Here is a 6853-nt window from a genome sequence, read left to right as displayed (position 1 = left end):
CCTCTGTCTCCCTCCCTCCCTCTCTCTCTCTCTTTGTCTGTCTTGAACACACATATACACACACATGCACATGAAAAAACATATATAAACACTCTCACTCACACACACACATGCGTGCACACATATCTACCTTTTCCTTACATAGATCCACACCAAAATTTACTTTAGAAGAAAAAGGTGGGCTGGAGAGATGGCTCAGCAGTTAAGACTGCTCTTCCAGAGGACCTGAGTTCAATTTCCAGTAAACACGTGGTGGCTCACAACCATCTGTAATGGGGAACCAATGCCCTCCTTGTCTGGTGTGTCTGGAGTCAGCTATTTTAAAATAAATAAATAATAATAATAATAAAAGAAAAAGAGAGATAAAGTTACAACATTTATCTAAAATTATGCACAAAGCCATATTACTTAACAAGTCGTCTAAAGTAGCTTATTAACAAATGACGGGAGGTTGCTTATTTCAGAGTCAGAAACTCTCTCTGTTGTTAAAGGCAATCTGATTTTTTTTTTGTGGTTCTTTTTTTTTTTTTTTTTTTTTTTTTTTTGAGACAGGGTTTCTCTGTGTAGCCCTGGCCATCCTGGAACTCACTTTATAGGCCAGACTGGCCCCAAACTCAGAAATCCTCCTGCCTCTGCTTCCCAAGTGCTGGATTAAAGGCATGCGCCACCACTGCCCAGCCAATCTGACTTTTTTGAAGCAGCTTTGTATTATTGAGATAGAACTGGCCTCAAACTTACTATGTAGCCAGAATTTAGTTGAATTTATAACGTTTCTACTTCCACCATCCCAAGTTTCATGAGCTAGTAAGGATTGACTCAGAACCTCCTGCATTCTAGTAATTGTCACAGTCAACTGGCAGACTTTGGCTACAAAAGGGGTTTCTTTAATATACATGTGAGGTGAGGCATGGAGACAGAGACCCTCCCACCTTTACAGATTGCTCATGCTCACACGCTTTCTCTCCATCTTACTTCTCTCCTCCTCATCGTCTCCCTTTTCTAACTTTTGTTTGTTGAGACAGGGTCTCACTCTGTCAAGGATAGGTCTCACTCCCAGCCTGTTCTTGAACTCAACAATTCACCCACAACGGCCTCTTCAGAGCCAGGATTACTGCCTAGGTTACCTGCTCTTTTCTTTCTTTCATTTTTTATTCTCTGACTCAATAGAGAAAAAAAATATTGATAAGTCTTTAAGTGATGTCATTTGTCGACTTACAACATGTCAGAATACATTGACAAAGCATCTGGCCGAGAAAGAGTAGGCTAATAGAAGTAGAGAGAATAGTCGGAGGGGAAAGATGAGTCTTTAGTGGGAAAATAATCAAAGCCCAGCTTGTAAAGTGCTATATAATTGCTAATGCCAAGCCTGGGATTTGGCCTTGAACTTCAGAGCACAAGGAACAAGGAAGGAACAAACCAATTATAAGATTCATTCTGTGCACAAATTAGAAACACCCCAGAGGCTTTGCTGGCCATCAGCACCACAGAGAGATAGCTGACACATGTCCCGAGGGATCTGCAAGAGGGGACAAGTTAGCCCAGGTCATCCTGCTCTGGGTTAGGTGCTTGCTCTTCACCAACGTGTGGATGGACTTGATGATCCGTAGCTCTGGGATTGTCAGGGGCCCAAACCCTGGCTTCCTCCTGAGAGACCACAAGGTGGATAGATGAAGGGTTGAGATCACCCTGAGCGGTAGGCTTGTTCTCTGAGTCGATATTCACCATGGTGAGCCTTTCCAATTATGACTGCACCTTAGGTAACCTGAAAAGCATTACAACATCCTGATTATGTAGGGGCTACTCAGATGTACGCTGCTAGGCATCCTTAAGTGGATGGGCCCCTAGTTCTGTGCACATGCACAGTACTAGTTCGACTCAGTGGGCTATATATGTCTTTTTTTTAAAGTTAGAATAAGACATGAAGTAGGGAGGGAACTACGAGAGGGGATGTGGGAGGAGTTGGACAGGAGAACACACGATATGGTTGTAATATATTGTGTGCATATGTGAAATTATCAATGAATAAATTAAAATATAGTATTAAAAATTAAAAAATAAGGGGCTGGCAAGATGGCTCAGCGGGTAAGAGCACTGGCTGCTGTACCAAAGGTCCTGAGTTCAAATCCTAGCAACCACATGGTGGCTCGCAACCACCCGAAATGAGATCTGATGCCCTCTTCTGGTGCGTCTGAACACACCTACAGTGTACTTATGTATAATAATATATAAATCTTTTTTAGAAAAAATTAAAAATATGCCAGGCAGTGGTAGGGCACACTTTTAATCCCAGCTCTTGGGAGGCATAGGCAGGCAGATCTCTGTGAGTGCAAAGCCAATTTGGTCCACAGAGTGAGTTCCAGGACAACCAAGGCTGCACAGAAAAACCCTGACTCAAAAAAAAACATGAATAAATAAATAAATTAATTAATTAAATAGCCGGGCAGTGGTGGCCCACGCCTTTAATCCCAGCATTTGGGAGGTAGAGGCAGGCGGATTTCTGAGTTCGAGGCCAACCTGGACTACAGAGTGAGTTCCAGGACAGCCAGGGCTATACAGAGAAACCTGTCTTGAAAAACCAAAAATAAATAAATAAATAAATAAATAAATAAATAAATAATCCTATGGTGTTACAACAGGCTTACTTGAGAGCCACATATATTATATAAAAAATAGGTCAGTCTTCAGATCTCCAGCAACTTGGGTTCTTACAGAAGTTCTTATGTTAGCAAGTATTAGTTTAAATATCTTCTACTTGAATCCTGCATAAACCCACCCACATTCTGGTGCACAGTAACAAAACGGAGCCAAAGAATGCTCTTCTCCCATGTTCCAAGATCACACATGTCATTGTGCTCAACAAACCAGTGTGAAGTAACCCAAAATTTTCGGGTTATCCATGAAAAGACATGGGTTTCAGTCCTGCCCCCCACACTTCAGTAAACAGTCATACTTAGTGGCCACCAATGAAGGCCATTTTAGTCTGCTTTCCCAAATATGAGTAATTTTCAATCCACATGCGTGCTTAACTATGTGCCTGCTGATCTATGTGATGGAAATGCAAACTCGAATGAGTTCCAGCCACTGACCTGTGGATTTACTGAAGTGTGGGGCTCTCTAACCATTTCACCAATGAAGAAAGCGAACCAGAGTGCTCAAACCCGGCAGGGTCCCACAGGCTGCCAGAGTCTGGGCAAAGCGCTGCCCACAACTTTCCTCTGTGCACTCGGTGGATCATTGTGCCTGTAAACCCACTGCATGGCGAGGCCCTCTTGTTTGTAATAGAGAATCTCTGGGCCCAAGATACCTGAGAGGGAGCGTGCAGACAGACCTCATGGGTGACCAATACATGGTCAAGTATAATTCTCCAAGGGACTCAGCTGTCAGTACTTTCCTGTTCCCATGGTACGTAAGACTAAACAGAGCTCAGTCCCCGTGGGCTACATTTTGTTCATCTGAGTGGCACCTAGGTAGTCATGATGCTGTAATGTTTCCCAGGTTATCTAAAGTGCCGTTATAATCGGAAATGCTCACTCACTGTTGTGTATAGCGAGGTTCAAAAAACAATCCTACAGCCCAAAGTCAGGGTGATTCAACCCTTTGCCTACGCCCTCGCTTGTGGACTCTGGCGAGGAAGTTAGAGTCTGGGCCCAGAGCCACAGACCATCAAGTCCAGCCACAGATCGGTGAAGAGGAGATATCAAACCCAAAACAGGGTGATTTGGGCCAACCTTGCAGGAAGTGTCAGAAATCTCTCTGCAGTACTGATGTCAAGCAAAGCCTCTGGGGTGTTTCTAATTCCTACACAGAAACAGAGGGACACGCCTCCAACAGAAAACCAGCTCTTGCCATCCTAGCAGCCTTCAATTGCTGATAGTTCTTCAGCCTGGGGTGGGAGCTCCAGTGCCCCTCCTCCATCCTAAAGCATGGATTTTATTAACCAAGAACAGTAGCCAGTTTATCGAAACCTGGGTGTCACTTGGTAATAGAGACTTTTTTTTTTTTTATTCAAAGACAAGGCCATGCTGGTCTAAAACTCCTGACTGAGGGTGACCTTGAACTTTTGACCCACCTGCTTCTATCCACCTGGTGCTGGAATTACTGGCATGCATCCCTACTAGTTGGAAATATCACCTTTCAAATGGCAACCAAACCATGACCTTGTTTATATAAAATGTCTGTGGTTAGTGCACACAGACCATACTGAGATAAGGGAAGTGGACAGAGCGAGCGTTGGGTCAAGGCTGGGCTGGGGCTTGGCTTTATGGATGGCTTGGAACTCACTGTGTTCCTTGGCCAAATCAGTCCCTCCCTCAGGCCCTGCTTTTCGTCTATAAAATGTGGGCCAGATGGTTATCTCTAATGTCCGTTCTCTCTCACACAGGCTTGGGGTGTCTGATTACAAATCAGAATTCAGCGACCCACAACTTCCAAACACTAGCAGGCATTTTTAGGGAGGTGAAGCAGAAAGAGGCCATTCAGCTCAGTGGTTAAGAGTTCAGAGTGACGGGCTGGAGAGATGGCTCAGCAGTTAAGAGCACTGACTGCTCCTCCAGAGATCCTGAGTTCAAATCCCAGCAGCCATCTGTAATGGGATCCGATGCCCTCTTCTGGTGTGTCTGAAGACAGCTTCAGTGTACTCACATACATAAAATAAATAAAATCTTAAAAAAAAAAAAAAAAGAGAGTTCAGACTGAACATAAAAGCCAAACAACTTATATACAGTTGCCTGTATCCACAAACAGCTGACAGAGTTTATCGGCCAGCTTTTCTTTCGACTGTTCCTTAGACCTGTGTGTGAGTTTCCTCTGGTGACTCTAAAGTGGCCATCAACTCAATGTCTGGAGACTATACAAACGTGTATGCATGGCTCTATAGGGACTAACTGGGCTCAGGTCACTCTGGGGGTGCAGAGGGGAGGAGAGTCTGTTTCCATTTTTTTATCCAGCTCCAGGAGGTTATGTAGCCTTTGGCTCCAAGACACCTAGCCTTTGCTTCTATTCCTCATTCTGCCTCCTGCCTCCTGCCTCCTGCCTCCTGCCTCCTCCTGCCTCCTCCTGCCTCCTGCCTCCTGCCTCCTGCCTCCTGCTTCTCTTATAATAACTCTCACATCCCCTACCCAAGGGAATCCAGGATAATAATCTCCACATCCAGGTCCTAAGTAACTAGGTAGAAATCAGCAGGCGAAGGTTTTGGCGATGGACCCCTCCCTCATAATTAGCAGGTATAAACCTAAAGGCTGATGAACAAGAGGGCACACATGCAATCATAAACTCACACCCAGAAAGAACTCTAAACCTGGCAGCTATCTGGCATTATCGCTTGGAGCTTAAGTCTTTTATAAGATTACTATAGAGCTGGGGCTTTCTGATAAATCACAGAGGTACCCCAGTCCCCTCGCAGATAAGAGTCAACCGAAGCAGGCCTGACATTGATTTGCACAGGACAAAGACCCCCAAGAAAAGCTGATTGTTCCAGAGCCCTTAGTATAGTGTCAGGCTGGCCTAGAATGCGCTAACCACTGGTCCCATTAGCAGTTGCCCACTCCTGCCCTTGGGGATGCTCTTTATTACACAGTACTCCCACGTCTCGTCAACACTATACTGTGTGTCTCATCTGAATTATTTTGCCGGCAACAGCAAGGCCCAGCGGGCTAAAGTTACTTCAGACAGACCTGGGAGAAGATCCTGGCGATACCTGCTTTTTTCTTCCTAGTTTCGATTGGATTTCCTTTGACTTCATTGTGGCAAAGCATGGATTTATTTCTGTTCCTTGTATTGAGGCTGCATGATTTCCTGCTTCTGTGTACTCAGAGCCTCCCTCGTTGAGTGCACTTCTGCACTTGACGGCTGGTCTCCCTTGCTTTCCTATTTTAGAGACTCTATGCCTTAGGCTCTTGTCCTTGCTCCACTTATACTTGTCTCCTTCAATATCCACACTAACCTACCCTAACTCATACGTGGCTCTCTCTCTCTCTCTTTCCTTTCTCTCTTTCTCTCTTTCTTCCTTTTTTCTTTCTTCCTCCCTTTCTTTCCTTCCTTCTTCCTTTCTTCCTTTCTTTCTGTTTCTTTGTTTCTTTCTTTGTTTCTTTCTCTGTTTCTTTGTTCCTTTGTTTCTTTCTTTGTTCCTTTCTTTCTTCCTTCCTTCCTTCCTTTCTTTCTTTCTTTCTTTCTTTCTTTCTTTCTTTCTTTCTTTCTTTCCCAAGACAAGGTTTCTCTGTGTAGCTTTGGCTATCCTGAAACTCACTGTGTAGACCACACTGGCCTTAAACTCAAAGAGATCTGCCTGCCTCTGCTTCCCAAGTGCTGGGTTAAAGGCAGGCACTACCTGAATCATGTTTTCTAAAGGGGGCATTGGTGACTTATGTTCATGTAATATTTCCTGGGTGTCCCTATCGCCATGTGATAAGGTCAATGCAATGGATTACATTGGTAAATATTGGATTAAAGAGCTATTTACACCTCAGATGGTGAGGTTTTTTTTTTTTTAAGATTTATTTATTTTTATATGGGTACACTGTAGCTGTCTTCAGACACACACCAGAAGAATGCATCAGATCCCATTACAGATGTTTGTGAGCCACCATGTGGTTGCTGGGATTTGAATTCAGGACCTCTGAAAGAGCAGTCAGTGCTCTTAACCACTGAGCCATCTCTCCAGCCTGATGGCGAGATTTTTGTCTTTGAGGTATACTTACTTGGTATAATATGCCACCACGTGAATCCTGAGAGGAGCTCAAAGATTCCTCTGGCCGGGCGGTAATGGCGCACACCTTTAATCCCAGCATTTGGGAGGCAGAGGCAGGAGGATTTCTGAGTTCGAAGCCAGCCTGGTCTACAGAGTGAGTTCCAGGAT

At 44.4% G+C, this 6853-nt stretch overlaps 1 long non-coding RNA gene across 1 annotated transcript in view; it reads right to left on the bottom strand.

Moving 5' to 3' along the window:
- Nucleotides 1–1331: 1331 nt before the first annotated feature.
- LOC116101139 overlaps nt 1332–6853 on the bottom strand; it is an 8182-nt gene continuing 2660 nt past the window's right edge. The window contains exon 2 of the long non-coding RNA XR_004122805.1: nt 1332–1762. This is a non-coding gene — a long non-coding RNA (uncharacterized LOC116101139). The remainder of the gene's footprint in view (nt 1763–6853) is intronic.

Source organism: Mastomys coucha, unplaced genomic scaffold (assembly GCF_008632895.1).
Source record: "Mastomys coucha isolate ucsf_1 unplaced genomic scaffold, UCSF_Mcou_1 pScaffold21, whole genome shotgun sequence".
NCBI classification, from domain to species: domain Eukaryota; kingdom Metazoa; phylum Chordata; class Mammalia; order Rodentia; family Muridae; genus Mastomys; species Mastomys coucha.
Note: the sequence above shows the minus strand (reverse complement) of the source record. Positions and strands in the feature narration are given on the sequence as shown.